Source organism: Mya arenaria, chromosome 5 (genome assembly GCF_026914265.1).
Source record: "Mya arenaria isolate MELC-2E11 chromosome 5, ASM2691426v1".
Lineage (NCBI taxonomy): Eukaryota > Metazoa > Mollusca > Bivalvia > Myida > Myidae > Mya > Mya arenaria.
The window spans coordinates 23,754,038-23,770,322 of NC_069126.1; the positions used below are offsets into that span (position 1 = coordinate 23,754,038).

Sequence of the window (16,285 nt, forward strand, 5' to 3'; positions counted from 1 at the left end):
TCTCTATGAAAGGCAAAGGTTTTGGTTTTTCCTCGTGCAAATCATATTACACACGTTTCATTTTAGTTGTATACTACAACTATATTTAAGCTTTGTTTGTTGATATATATTTGTTGCATAATTGCTACGCTATATAAAATACAATTCAGTGTAAACATTATTGAAATGAATTTCATATTAATGACATATTGATGTTATGATTTACATGTGATATAACAGATTGTAAATACAGCTGTTACAACATTAGTTCTAGATATTAAACGAAGGCCACAATATTGGATCATTGTCGGAGAAAATTAAATGATTCGTCAATGTCGTTCGTATGAAGCAAAAATGGAAAAAATATATTTCGTATTAGATTTTGACAAATGACATGTGTCCATCGAATGCAAAAATTTTGGTTTTAACCTCATGCTAATCAAACACACGTATCATTTTAGTTGTATATTATATCTATATTTGATCTTCAGGCCCCAATTTCTCGAAACTTCTTAAGCTTAACAGGCTTAAGTAGCTTATTTCCATTAGCCAAATTACATACTTAAATAGAATTTTGATAAATGAAAAACATGTTTATTCTGATAATCATGATGATAATTCCTATCTAAAATACAAAACCTCTTAAAGAAGTTAAGATTACGCAATTTATTGAAAACCAAAAATAGTGAGCTTAGCTTAATCCTGTTATAAGGGACTTAAGAAGTTTCGAGAAATCAGGGCCTTGTGTTTATATACTTTTGTGTTGCTTAATTACTACACTTTATATCTTGAATGAATGTTGCTTAATTGCTCTGTTTTTCACAGTATGTTATATCATACACAGTATGACACAATACGATACTATCTTCCTAACTACATATTACACCAATACTAAAACAGATATACTTTACGAGCAAAATACTGTAAGCTAACTTTGATGTTCAATTTCGCGATAAATATTTCCTGAATAAATCATTTCTGCATCAGCACATCAAAGAGTCCTTAGCATGTAAACGAGTTAAATCTTAAGGACATGCCCAGATTTTGTTTGATAGGGACAATTTAAGACTATATTGCTATTTAGTATCGATTGCTGTTTCTTCAAAGCCTGCCAGAATATATGAGTGCGTTAGTTTCCAAGAAATGTCCTTAAACATTTTATGAAACATATATTAATATCAGAATCGTCCTTCTTGTCACTGATTTTATACAAAACAGTTCGTTTAAAGCAATACTGCGGAGCTGGCGCTGTTTCTCCGGTGGGACTCATTCGTCCTGTATATGGTCGTTGACTACACTAGAAGCTAGTATATCTTAATATTTTTGCTTTTTTATTTTTTTTTATTTTTTTTATTGTTTTCATTATCCTGAACGATACGTTACATAATTTTTTAATGCAATGTTGATGAAATATAAAAAAATGTTGAAACTATCGAAGAAAGTACCTATTAAATACTATTTCTTCACTAAATGTAATGTAACTCAAATTTCAGTTTCATCTTTCATCTATAAATAACTATTGAATTTAACCAGATTAATAGTTCACATTCCGTTTGTGACCAAGTCTATTTAAAAGCCGGTAAAGAATCTCAGAGCGCGCGCTGCTTCCTTCCGCATGCAAACCTCGCTATATTAAGAATAGGCTCACGATACTCCGTCTTTGTCAATGTTTTTACTTGGACTTTGAATATCGTGGGAATGCAAACAAACTGACGTAAGTTCTTCTTCTATTTTTTGGCAGAACTAACTGATTTTCAACTTGTTTCTTTTTATTATTGTATCAGACTACTTACAGGTAGCAATTTGAGGGGCGAAGGCGAAGAGGTTTTAAATTATGAAAATATAATATTACACCTGATTGATGGAAAAAAAAACGTATTTATTTTAATGCATTTTTAAGACAGATACAAAATATTAGACCTATTTGGTGTTTTTTTCAACTTGGGAAATTTATGGCCAGGTAGCCTCTATTTTTTAGAAAGGCATACAATCTTATCTGTACACAAATCATATGTTGTTTTTGTTTTGATCATTAAAGTCAAATGAGTTGAACATTAAAATGCATTGTAATTTTCTTTTTGCACCAACCTATAGTTTGTCCCTTTAAAAGATGACATTATAGTTTTACACTTAATAGGTTCACCGTGAAATAAAACGTATTACTTTTAATAGATAAAAAATATGAGAGATATTTCGGCACCTTTTGTAACTTTGAAATTTGTGTTAACGTAGCAATAAATCGAAAATATGGACATAACGGATATGAAGTGAGAGTTATTTGTAGTTTATCTTAAAAACACAGCGGAAAATTATATGCAAGCCGAACGTTATTTAGGAATTGACGTCGTTGAAATTGTTCTCCAGAATAGTGCTGTTGTTGTGGCGTGAGGACTCGCTAAAATTTCAAAACAGTGAAAGTTTTCAGTGTTGGAAACTGTGAAATATTTTTTTTAAATCACTAATACATCTCTAAAAGCTACCGTGAAGCATTTATCTAATTGCAATCTCCAATAAAACAAGAAAAAAAATATATGTATAATCTTACACTGTACGTCCAATCTATGGCTAATGACCTACTTCAGATCTGGAAGCCTAGTAAAAATTCCTTATAATAATTTACTTGTTGTATTAGTTATGTTAACAAGGAGTGAAAAACTCATTTAAAAACCTATTTTCGTACATCATTAAATGCAAATGACACTTATTCAAACTTATTCAAACATGCTTCCTGCCAGAAAGAATATCTCGAATCCTCATTATCTTCCGAATCTCTACAAGAGGTACAAGAATCTTTAACACTCATTTATTCTCCCATTAGTATACACGATCCAATGAGCCGACATAATCTAATCTAATAACACGTTCAGGGGACAGTTAATGAGACCAGCAGTGGGCCCAATTCACGTCACATTCAATGTATTTTGTCATTCTCTATTAATATCACAACACTGTCCCAAACGAGCATTTGAGGACCACACTAAGCTGCATTACTAAACAGAAGCAGTAATGTAAGCAGTTAAGATCGCGCGATGTTTACTTTCTACAAATAACAGGCACACTTAAAACACTAAACTTTGCCAAGTAACCCGTATTTTATGTATACCGTACCATACCACGTCATATGAACGTTTTATATTTTAAATTAATGAACATTCACCTATTGTTTTAAAAAAAGAAAGAAATTAAACTGACAAAACGTCACAGATGAAAAAATAGAATTTCCGTTACGGTATGTCATTAGGAAAACACACCTATAAATGTCCCCTAGGACTTCAAATACACATTTATACAACAGCTTCTGAGACTTTCGTGTAAATTAAGCCATGTCTTTTACACGACATTCCAATCTAAAGATCCACTCTTACTTTCACTTATCACAATTAAAACATTTTTTTAAATAACCAAAAAGGATGAATAAAAGTCGAAAACGATGGTTCTTATGAAGTATACCGAGTTTAAATATGAAAGAAAGGTGCAGAAAACACGGTATTTCTACCTTATGTGACGATAAATGGTCACTGTAAATCTTTTAGCATTAACAAATCATTTAATATTGTTGCTATTTAAGCTATCAAATACACGGTTACATTAATAATCAGTAATTAATTTTTTCCATAAATGCATCTATTAGTAAGTAGTTGAATATTTAACACTCAAAATTTATGTTTGATATAAATATGTATGTGTTGATTTTGAATAAGAGTGTCACTTAAACAGCGGCAGCAGCTCTAGCCGATGTAGCAGTTATAACAGAGTTGAGTAGTGTGAAAAGTAATATAAAATTGTCACCCGGTTTGGACATCAGGTCTTTAATAGATGCTAGGTTAATATAACTTGTCTTTCGCCAAATTTTAAGCAATGGTAAATATTCATTAAATGATTTTTGGCGTTTTCTTGCTAACAGTTACATATATTACCTAACCGACGAAAGTAAGAACCGTACGATTTGTTTTAAAGTAATGATATACGGAAAATGTTCAACGAATGTCCGAGCAGACTTTAAACACAACATAACGACATATAAGCAGTATTTAGTTTAAAAGTCACCATATCCCTTAGCGGAGCGTTTCATGTACATTTTGCTTTATTTTTGGGAGGGGTGGGAAGAGTTATGAACGAAAATCGTAATATTCATTTTTGTTCTAGACAGAATTTTCGTCGCATTAGACTTCAAATACATACGTTGAAAACCACTATACTAGACAATTAGCATAAACAAAGCCAAATCTATTTCCGCGACCTTCAGATTTTAACAGCGACAGCAGCTCTAGTCCATCTAGAACTTTTAGATGAGTTCATGTGACGTTCAAATAACTGGTCTTTTGCCGAGTTTTAAGCAGTGATAAGATTTTGAATTATTTTATTGAATAAAGTTTTGCTATTTCTTGTCTACAGTTACATATATTTCTATCGCCGACGAAAGCTGAAATCGAAAGTGTGCGATTGTTTTTTTCAAGTAATGATATACCGAAAAATGCGCAATAAATGTCCGAGCAAACTTTTGACATATAAGCTACATTTAGTCAAAACGGCGTCGTACCCCGTAGAGAAAGCCGTATGAACGTTTCCTCTTCTTTGGTTTATACTATATGTGAAGTCACAAGTGTTCCTATTTATTTAATTCACCCAAAAGACGCATTAATCTTGATTTGTACAGAATCATGACGCTCACACAAATTTATCCCTCTTTCAATTTTTCAATTTCTAGCCACCTATTTATTAGAAATGGTAACATTACTTGTCTCTGGCTTGTGTCCAAGACAATGAGTATAGTTAAAAAACATATCTCAGCCGCATTTATATTCTTTCTATGATCGTATGCTTAGCAGTCCGATATGACAGATACTGTGTCTGAGAATGGCAATACTTAAAGGGAAATGATATGATTGATGAATAAACACTTGTCGGAATTTTTATAACTAAGATATATGATAACATTATCGGCCAGTATTGTACTCTATAACTGCAAATGCAAATCTTTAGTTTTGTATTGCATAGGTTTCCTTGATACGTTTTGACCGCTCATGTCATATCTTAAGCATATACTAGTTATTTAGACAAAGATTCCGATTTACCTGACGTATGCAACTATTACTAGTGAACTTAAAATGCAAATTACGTTCCAAAAACCTTCGTTATTTTCAACCATTACTGTGTGTGCGGCAGAATTTAATTATTTTTTTCTTTTGCCCTCCTAGTTTGTATAATGATACGACCACAATGAGACTGTTTAAAAACATATTCCTGTGTTTAGCCTTTATATTAAAATTAAAATTTACCTGATTTATAAAACTATTACCAGCGAACGTCGTTAAAAAGTCTAGTTATTTTGAATAATGGTATGTCATCAGGGAATATTGATAAGAAGAAACTTTTAAATACTTGTTTTGCATTTTAAAGTAATGTACGTGAAAGTGTACTGTGTGCCTCAGCATATTTTATATTTTATTATGTTTAACTTGATCGAGTCATTTTAATTATATTTTATGTGAATTATTCCAAGAGTTCTAAGATTGTGCATAGGACTAAGAAAGAAATACGTGTATGCAAGATACGACTGATCCTCGTTCATTTTGCGAACTGTTAAAATACATAAAGTCTTTGAAAAGGTTGGGCCCTACTTGGGTAGATACAATTAGTGTCTCATAGACTATGACCCTCCTGAAAACTTGGTAAGAACAGGGAGCGAGTCATAGAATGTGGCCCTCCTGAAAACCTTTTTAGTTACAGGTAGTATCTCATAGACTCTATCCCTCCTGAAAACTTGGTAGCTACTGGTAGTGTCGCATAGATTTTGACCCTCCTGAAAACTTGGTAAGAACAGGGAGCGAGTCATAGAATGTGGCCCTCCTGAAAACCTTTTTAGCTACAGGTAGTATCTCTTTGACTCTATCCCTCCTGCAAACTTGGTAGCTACTGGTAGTGTCGCATGTTTTGGCCTTCCGGAAGACTTGGTAGCTACAGACAATGTCTCATAGACTGTTGCCCTCCTGAAAACCTTTTTTAGTTACAGGTAGTGTCTCATATACTCTATCCCTCCTGAAAACTTGGTAGCTACTGGTATTGTCTCACAGACTATGGCCCTCCTAAAAACTAGGTAGCTGCAGGTAGTGTCTCATTGACTGTGGCCCTTCTGGAAACCTTGGGAGATGCAGACAGTGTCTCAGACTGTGGCCCTCCGGAAAACGTGAGAGCTGCAGGGAATGTCTCATAGACTGTGGCCCTCCGGAAAACGTGAGAGCTGCAGGGAATGTCTCATAGACTGGGGCCCTCCGGAAAACGTGAGAGCTGCAGGTAGTGTCTAATAAACTGTTGCCCTTCTGAAAACCTTGGCAGCTGCTGGTAGTGTCTAATAAACTGTTGCCCTTCTGAAAACCTTGGCAGCTGCTGGTAGTGTCTCATAGACTGTGGCCTTTCTGAAAACGTTGTAGCTATAGGTAATGTCTCATAGACTGTGACCCTCCTGAAAAAACTGGCAACTGCAGGTAGCTTCTCATAGACTGTGGCCCTCCTGAAAACTTTGTAGCTACAGGTAATGTCTCATAGACTGTGGCCCTCCTGAAAAACTTAGTTGCTGCAGGTAGTGGTTCAAAGACTGTGGCTCTCCTTAACACTTGGCAAGGTCAGGGAGAGTCTTATGTATTTTGACTCTATATAAAATTCCGTTATGTACAGTGAGTGTCTCATAGACTGTGGCCCTACTGACAAATCTGTCAGTACTAAACAAACCTGTATCAAATTCATGCTAAAAATGTTCATAGAAATATGCATGTCAAATATCTAAATGATTAACATTAGCATCAGTTTTTATCTTCACATAATGCAATATTTGTTAAAGAAATATCCATCCTATTTACATCCCATTTAAAAATAGAGTCTGATTAAGATGCGTTTTCATTCTAATGATAAATTATATTTAATTGCAAATGTACTGTTAAAATTCAACTTCAAATAATGCACATGCCCGTATTAAGCATAAAAATGGCGTGCGTTTTAATAATGCTTATTTTTAATTTTTTTTTTTTTTAATTGTCAAATGTGATGTAACACCTATTCAAGCATTGACAGTACAATTATTCAAGAGTATTTCAACACGGGCGTAAACATAACCGTGTGCATACAGCCAGATGAAGGCGATGGACGTATTGCCAACTTAAAGATGTCGGTTTTATTTAAATATATTTTGAGCAACACTTTGATTTAAATCTAGGCAAACCCTTATATTACGCTCTGGTTTAAATACTTAATTTTTGTCAGGCCGTTCGTACGTCTGTATTTGGTCAATAATATGAAAAAGCGCGCTATTTAATGCAAAAAGTACATGTAATGTAAAATTGAAATAATTATTGTTATTTCGCCTGAATTCCGAGTAAAATCATCAACAGAGCAGTCTAAATCGCCAAATTTGGCGATATACGTAACTTTATAAACTAATTAAGGGGTTATTATTTCCTTTTTCTTTCAGATATATTCTTCACACTTGCTAGTATATAGACAACTATATGTTAGATACTGTACACGCATACAAAAAATATCAGACCGTCCGTCCGCTCGTCTCTACACGGACGGTAATATAGGTATATAATTAATGCACGAACGTAAAGGTAGATCTGTTTAATGTTCACAAATGATTTTTAACTGTGACAAAGTATATAAATTACAATGAAACAAATCGTCAAACAAGTCAACATACATTCAATCATCGTGACAAACAAGCATCAAAAGCTCTTACATAGCAACAGACATAACACGAGCCTTCATGAATCGGAAACAAAATACTGAATTATGTCATTTACAGCAATTATAGTAATTTACTGTCGATCATAACGTATTTTAAAACATAGGTTTAGAGCAACTAATGAAGTGTCACCACGATTATAAAGTTGATTAAAAGCCAGACACATAAGGAAAAAATATCTTACTATAGTTAGTTTTGTAGCAAAGTCATCCTATGTCTGTGACGCACAAACGATAATGCTTTTTTCCTCTTATGCACAGTCAGTTTGTCCTCATTTATTATCGTTTTTAGGCATTCCAGCCGCACGATGACCTTTGTACTGAGTGCATGTTGAGGGATGTTGTCGTTAAGGTGGCACACGATCTAACAATATTTAGACTTGGTACTTCTTTGATGAGAAATTTGATCTGAAACTATGCTTAAAGCACATAAAATGTAAATATTCACTAATGAAGTTGCCCTTTTTGGTTTAGAACCTCAAGTAAGAGATGCTTATGAGAAGCATTTTGAACCATCTAACAATTAACGACATATTGTCATATATTTTGTTGAAATATCCTAATCATTTATAGCAGCACGAGGCAAATTAATAATTTTAAATTATACACATCTCTGCATTTGACGGTCGATGTTAACAAACTTAACTGTCAATCCAGGGGTCGCTGGCTCATTTCCCCGAGGCTCGACTGAGGAAATACTTATCGTCTTTCGGGAGAGACGTTAAGTGGGGGACCCGTGGGACAGTGTAATACACTTGTGCACGTAAAAGAACCATAGTACATATAGCTACAACAGGGGTTCTGTCTGTGCTCTATGCACCAAAAACCTAATATGACTAACAATCTTATCGGTGCACTATCCGAATTGGCCTTGCCCGAATTGGAGTAATGATAAACTCACTCATCTTTTTGTGTTAAATGAATCATTCAGATTATAACCTTCATTCCCAGCCAATGAAATCGCCTGTCGACCTCCAATTTTGAACACGATTTGCAGATTTACAACTAAACAGGCTTTACGTCGTTAGTTGGTTCCCCGCGTGCAAGAAACGCGTGACATGTCAGAAAGATAGTATTTTGTACAATATGAATGACTAAGAAAGATCTCGCTCGGACATTCTTAATCATGACTATTTTGCACAATATGTTCTAATTATGACAAAGCAAGCGCACAGGAGCTAACCACTGGCACAACACACTTATGAATAGAACCCATTTAGGACTGAATGGAACAATGGAGATTGTATCCGTTGGATGCATTTTGAATGTCTAAATCAGACTCCCTTCGAAGGATATATTTGCAGAGACTTGAGCGTAAACAGAAAGTGCAATTAGTGTTCGAAATTATATTTTGTCGGAAATTAGTTAAGGTAAATAAGGAATACGTTTTAGTTTTTAATCGTTGAAATCGTTTGATTTAAACAGAAAACCACACCCATTTACCACTAAATTATTTATGTGCATTGAAACGTGTGTGCTGCAAGGTACTTAGCAATTAAATTTGGCAGAGTGGTGCGTGGCAAAGTACTACACAAGGTTTAATTTCCTTTAAAGAACACAGTCAGATACCTATTGCTATTTATCAATGCAGACTATATCTAACGAACTGGTTTGAAAGCTTAATGCATCCATCCATGATCGCCCACACGTATTGAAACCTTTCTGTAGTCTCTCGAATGCTCAAGAAAGCTTGAAAACTCGATGAGAAAGATATCCCAGAAAAAATAGGTTATTTATTACATTCAAGGGTCGGCTGATTCATTTTTAAGTGAAATCTCTTCACAAAACCCCTCATACTATCATCAATTTCTCTCAAAGCTCAACGTCCAATTAAATGATGGCGACAAAATTGGATCATTGTCGGAGAAAACTAATCTGTCAACGTCGCTCGTATTAAGTAAAACGCCTGGATTTTATGAAAATTAGGTATTTCGCAGTAGATTTTGATATAAGAAGTTTCTCTATGGAAGGCAAAGATTTGATTTTGTCTTTGTGCTAACCATATTATACACGTGTGTTTTTAGTTGTATGTTATAACTCTATTTGTGCTTTGTTGCTTGACCCTTGTGTTGCATAATTGCTACGTTATATATCTAGAATTAATGTTGCAATATTTGTGTTCTTCAAAATCTGTTATATCATATAATGTACTATATAGCTGTTTCTTCAAAGGCTTACAATATTGTATGTATGCGTCAGTTTCTCAGATATGTCCTCAAACATTTTATTACACATTTATCAATATCAGAATCGTCCTTCTTGTAACCTGTTTTATACAAAACAATTCGTTTTAAACAATATTGCGGAGATGTCGCTGTTGTTTCGGTGGGACTCATTCGTTCTGTATATGATTGTTAAGAATACTTCAGCTAGTTTATCTGATATGATTTGCTTTACTCTAGTTTATTGTTTGCAAGTTGTATTCATTTACCTAATCAAAACGTTACATTTTTAATGATATCGTGATGAAATATAAAACAAATAAAAATATTAAGAAAATATCTATTAAATACTGTTTCTTAACTGAATGTAAAATAACTCAAATTACAGTTTTATTCCTCATTAATGAATAAATATTGAGATCTACCAGTTGAATAGTTCACATTCCGTGTGTGACCAAGGATGTTTAAAAGCCGATAAAGAATCTCAGAGCGCTCACTGCTTCCTTCCGCATGCAAACCTCGCTAGAACAGACTCACAGTTCTCCGTCTTTGTCAATGTTGTCACTTGGACTTTGAATATTGTGGGAATGCAAACAAACTGAATTTACGTAAGTTGTTGTTTTTTTCTTAAAATAATATTTCAGTACTAACTCATATATATGACATTGGACGAATGGAAATTTTATTAATCTTTTATTTTTTTATTTTTGTTACGTAGACATCCGTTTAGGGAGCAATTTGAGTGGTTAAGGCGATAAGGTTTTTTAAGTGAGACAAAGTAGTTTTGCTTTTTATAGATGCAATTAAGAAACGTATGATCGTAATGCATTATCAAAGACTAAAAAAAATGTGAACTATATTTGGCGCATTTTTAGCTGGAGAATTTATGGCCACATATTGCTTGAATGTTTTTTAAAGGCTAATACTTTTTATCTGTACACAAATCATATGGGTTTTTTTTATTTACTCATTTTAATCAATTGAGTTAAACATACTAATTCATTGAACTTTCTTTTGCATCAAGTTATATTGTGTCCCTGTATAAATTGACAATATAGTTTTGCAAAAAGATCCATATTAAATTACTTTTAACAGATAGAAAATATTAGAGATATTTCGGCACCTTTTGTAGCTTTGAAATTTGTTACGAATTGTTACGAATTGCTAGCAACAAATTGAAAATATGGATATAAAGGATATGAAGTGAGAGTTATTTGTAGTTTATCAAAAAAAACGAGTGTAACGTTATTTTCTAATTGACGTCATTGAAATTGTTTCCCAGAGTAGTGCTGTTGTTGTTAGGGCTCGCTACAATTTCAAAGCAGTGAAATATTTCAAGGTGATATGTTCATTATTTGCAACTGTAAAGTATCCTTTTTTAATCTCTGAGAAATCTCAGTAAGCTGCCGTAGAGCATATATCAATTGCAACCTCTCAAAAAAAACAAAATAAATAATGTCTTAAATTCTTACACTGTATGTCCAATGTATAGCTCATAGCCTACTTCAAATATTGAAGCCTAGTAAAGATTCATTATAAGTATTAACTTGGTATGATAGATATATTATCAAGTCTTTAAAGATTCGTTCAAAACCTTCTTTCGTACATCATTAAATGCAAAAGACACTTATTGAAACACCCTCCCTGCAAGAAGAAATATCTCGAATCCTCATTATTTTCCGAATCTCTAAGGTACAAGAATCTTTAACTCTCAATTATTCTCTCATTAGTATACAAGATCCAATGAGACGACAGGATACAATCTAATTTCATGTTAAGGGGACAGATAATAAGACCAGAAGTGGGCCCATGTCACACTACATTAAATGTAATTTGTCATTCACTGTTTATTTCACAACACTGTCCCAAACGACAGTTGAGGACCACACTAAACAGTGTTTCATTGTGACGAACGACCCAGCTCTCCAGATTCAAGCAAGAATGTTTATCTAAAACCTGAGAAACTACAGGAAAGGTTCAAGTAGCCTTAACATGGTCATTACTAATGAAACTAGGAACAAGGCAAAATAAAGAACAAACCAGAGAAGTAATGTTACAAGACAAAAGACATAATACAACGATAAAAATATCGCCAATGTTTATGTTAGGGGTAACCGCTTTTGTATTGTAAGTGAAATTAAAGTAAGATCTCACTGAATGTCCAACTCGACTTACGAGTGCTCAGACTGCAAACAAACAGCGATTTATTGAAATGAGTCTTTTTTATAAACCTACTTTCAGTAAACACCTGAAATGAACAATTTCTTTTATACTGAAATTTATTTTAGCAAACATCAGTGATCTTTTTAAATAATCTGAATTTCTATATTATGCTTATTGTCAATGAATGCCATTCAAACATCATTTATAATTGTTAACCGATTTTCTGTTCTATGCTGCATTACTAAACAGTATTTTACAATCGGGCGATGTATCTCATCTACAAATGACTGTCAGACTTAACACACTAAACTTTGCCAATTTACCGTAAACAAAATAATAATCTCTTTCCGCGACCTTTCGATTTTAACAGTGGCAGCAGCTCTAGTCGATATAGCAGTTTAAACCCCGTGGGGCGGTTTGAAACCCGCTCAGAGATTGTCACCCGGTTTAGAGACACAATACCCTTTAAATGAGTTTTGAAATATTTCTAAAATTAGGTTTTTGCTTTTTCTTGCTTACAGTTACATCTATTTCTATCGCCGACGAAGGCAGAAATCGAAATCGTCTGATTGTTTTTAAAGTTATAATACATGGAAAATGCGCAACAAATGTCAGGCCAGACTTAAAGCACTTGATTTTGACACATAATCTGTATTTGATTTGAATGTCCCTATACCCCTTTGCGAAAACGTTATATGAACGTTTCCTCTTCTTTGGTTTATTCAATCTAAGTATTTGCTCAGGTGTAAAGACAGCTTACATCTGTCAAAAGTAAAACAATGTACATCCATATGTCTAATAACTACCACCGGTTCGAGCCCACAACCACTTCGGCGGGAGGTGAACAACTATACCTGTTAAACTACCACGCCTTTATTCTCTTCTTTATGAACAAAATCAAAATATTGAAGTCTATATAATGAAATCGAAAACTAAATTGAATTCCTAAGATGTGTGACTAATATGAAGTCATAAATGTTTATATTTATTGTTCGAACTTCATACACAAGACGCATTAATCTTGATTTGTACAGAATCATGACGTTCACACAAATATATCCCTCTCTCGACTTTTCAATTTCTAGCCACTTTTTTATAACCAATGGTAATATTACTTCTGGTACGTGTCCCAGACATCGTGTATATTTAATAAAAAACAGCATATCTCAGCCTCATTTATATCATTTCTTAGAGCGTATGCTTAACAATCCGATATGACACATACCCTGTCTGAGAATGGCAATACTAAAAGGGAAATGAATAAACACTTGTCGGGATTTTTCGCTGTTTATATTAAGTTAGATGTCTCAAGATATATTATAACATTTTCGGCCAATTCTAAAAGCTATAAATGCACATAGAAACCTTTATGTTTGTGTTGCCTAGGTTCGTTTTATAAGTTTTTTAAACTCTTGTGTCATATCTTAAACATGTACTAGTTAATACGACGCAGAATACCTGATGTAGGCAACTGTAACTAGTGAATTTGAATGATAATTCTGTTCCTGATGTATAAAATTATTACTTGTGAACTCCGTCAGAGAGTCTAGTTATTTTGAATAATGGTACGTCATCAGGGAATATTAATAAGAAGAAACCTTTGTCTACTTGTTTTTCATTCTAAAGTAATGTACGTGAAAGTGTAATGTGTGCCTCAGCATAATTATTATTTTGTACTTCGGCGAGCCATATCAATTTTTTGTGAGTAAAATATTTCAAGAATTCTATAATAAGACATTGGTATGAAAGATACGACTCTCTCATCGCCATACATTTTGAGAACTCCTAAAGAGCCGGTAGTTTCTCATTGAATCGGGCGCTATTTGGAATCTCGTAAGGTACATAAAGTGTCTCATTGACTGTGTCCCCCCCCCCTTCCGCGAAAACTTGTTAAGAATAGGGAGTGTCTCATATGTTTCGGTACTTTTTGAAAACTTGGAAGGTTCAGAGCATGCCTCATTATTTTTTACCCTCCTGAAGACGCACTGAGTACAGGAATTGTCTCATAGACTGTGGTCCTTTTGATAACTCGAAATAGTAGAGGGAGTGCCTCATAGACTTTGGCCCTCCTGGAAACTAATTAATTACATGGAAGGTATCATAGACTGCGGTCCTGTTAAAAATGCGTTATTTATAGATAGAGGCCCACTTCAAACCACGCTGAGTGCAGCCAGTGTCTCTTTAACTAGGCCCTCTTGTACCAAAAGCGCGCTTCTGAAATCTCTATAACTCAACCTGAAAGAAATCCCAGAAAAATGGCTTATTAATTGCATTCAAGGATCGTCTGATTCTCTTTCAATTGAAATCTCTTTACAAATTCCCTTATTCTGTCGTCAATTTTCATCAAAGCTGAACGTCCAATCAAATGAACGTGATAAATTAAATAAGTTTCGGAAAAGTTTAATTGATTCATCAACATCGATCGTATTTAGCGATACTAAGAGAGTTTATGGAAATAAGATATATTATAGCATATTTTGAGTGACGGGTAAAGTTGAGTATTCTCTATAATAGACAGCGGTTTTGATTTGGTCCTCATTGAGACATATTACACGTATCACTTTCCTTGTAAAAATACATCAATTGTTTAGTGTCAAATTTAGTTTAGTTATATTTTTTACAATTGTTATGTGTTTCTTGATTTGTTATAAGATACATTGTATAACGCAATACGATTCTACTGCGTAGGACTTCACACTTATGTTGCAACAGATATACATTACGAGATAAAACAAGGGAAAATAGGAGATTCTTAAGGGTATGCCAAGATTTAGTTTGATAAGACTATATTGGCATTTAGTTATTCGTGTACTGGCGCCAATGGTGCAGATATGTGCTTAAAATAACTTTAATGACACGCTTTGATATCAAAATATATCTTATGAACAAAAAACAATCAGTTTGTTTAATTTATCTATTGATTACTGCTATCATAATTTTCCTTTAAAACATCATTTGTCCACAGTTGGAAAATGCTAAAGGGCTGCTGAAAACAACTTGTTTAAATGTAATATTGCCAAATTAGATGTGACGTAGATTAGGAATGACAAGAAAGCATCAACAGCTTTATTCCTCATCAATATCAAATAAATATTGAGCTCTTTCTGCTGCAGGACTGTTGTAAAGCCAATACAGAATTTCAAAGTGCACATCTTCTTTCGAGCTCATATCTCGCGAGAACCGACTCACAAAACTATATCTTTTTAACACGTGGGCTTTGAATGTCGTGGGAATGCAAATAAACTAATTATTCGTTTGTTGTTTCTTTAAACCGAGCTTTTTTCAGTCTGTGTATAACTGATACAAATGAATGCAATGGTTAACAGTTATCATTTGTTTTTTAATACTCAGTGTGTGTATACCACGTAATAAATTACGTTATGTATGCTACGTCTGAAGGTAACGTTTTGCTTAAAACTGCACTCTCACAGATTTACCATTTTTACAACTTTTTATTTTTTGTCTTGGAAAGGGCAACTTTTTGGGTAAATACATGTTGTATCTGCAAACCAATGATATAAGATTGCTGACAAAAAAAAAACTGTTTTATGGCTTAAACCTTACCAACGGTTTAAGAAAAATGCATTATCAATTTTTGAACTTAAATATAAAAATCTACGTTGTATTTTTTGTCAGTAGTCAAATATAACCGGTTTCCATGGGTTGTCGCACATATAGGCTCGTTCCAAGACAAAAAATAAAAAAAAGTTGGCAAAACGTTCAATCTGTGAGAGTGCAGCTTTTAAATGAAGACTTAATTCAAACATTTATAACGTGGTATACACAAACTGATACTTGTTGCTCTAATTTTTGAAAAATAATAGTACGAGACCCTGCCTAAAAAGTGTTTAAAATAGATTTTAAGGTGGCCACCCAGACATATTTGTGTGACCCACACCATCTTTTAGTTTGCGAAAATTGTTTTTGGACCTAAGTATGGTCTTGTAAAAGTTATTTTTTGTTATGTTTTCCATGGAAACCGTTTGGGCCACATGTAAATTCTGGAAAGTGCATCAAATATTGGTATTTTATCATTCTGATATAAATATATCATAATTTAAAATATGTATAGCGTTATATCACTTGTGGTATATTTCTTGTCTTTTTTAATTAGCATGACTGTCCAAATTCCAGTCAAGGTCGAGGTCAAGGGCAAATTATATATAGGATTTTACAATTTAAAACAAAAACACTTTTTAAAGCTTTTTTGCGTTTGTAAAACATTTGTTGTTGTTTTTGTGTAT

General features: G+C 33.6%; 1 protein-coding gene across 1 annotated transcript in view; it reads left to right on the forward strand.

Moving 5' to 3' along the window:
- Positions 1-1,660: 1,660 nt before the first annotated feature.
- LOC128235561 (proton-associated sugar transporter A-like) overlaps positions 1,661-16,285 on the forward strand; it is a 45,978-nt gene continuing 31,353 nt past the window's right edge. The window contains exon 1 of the mRNA XM_052950374.1: positions 1,661-1,693. The gene's annotated coding sequence lies outside the window, so the exon portion shown is untranslated. The remainder of the gene's footprint in view (positions 1,694-16,285) is intronic.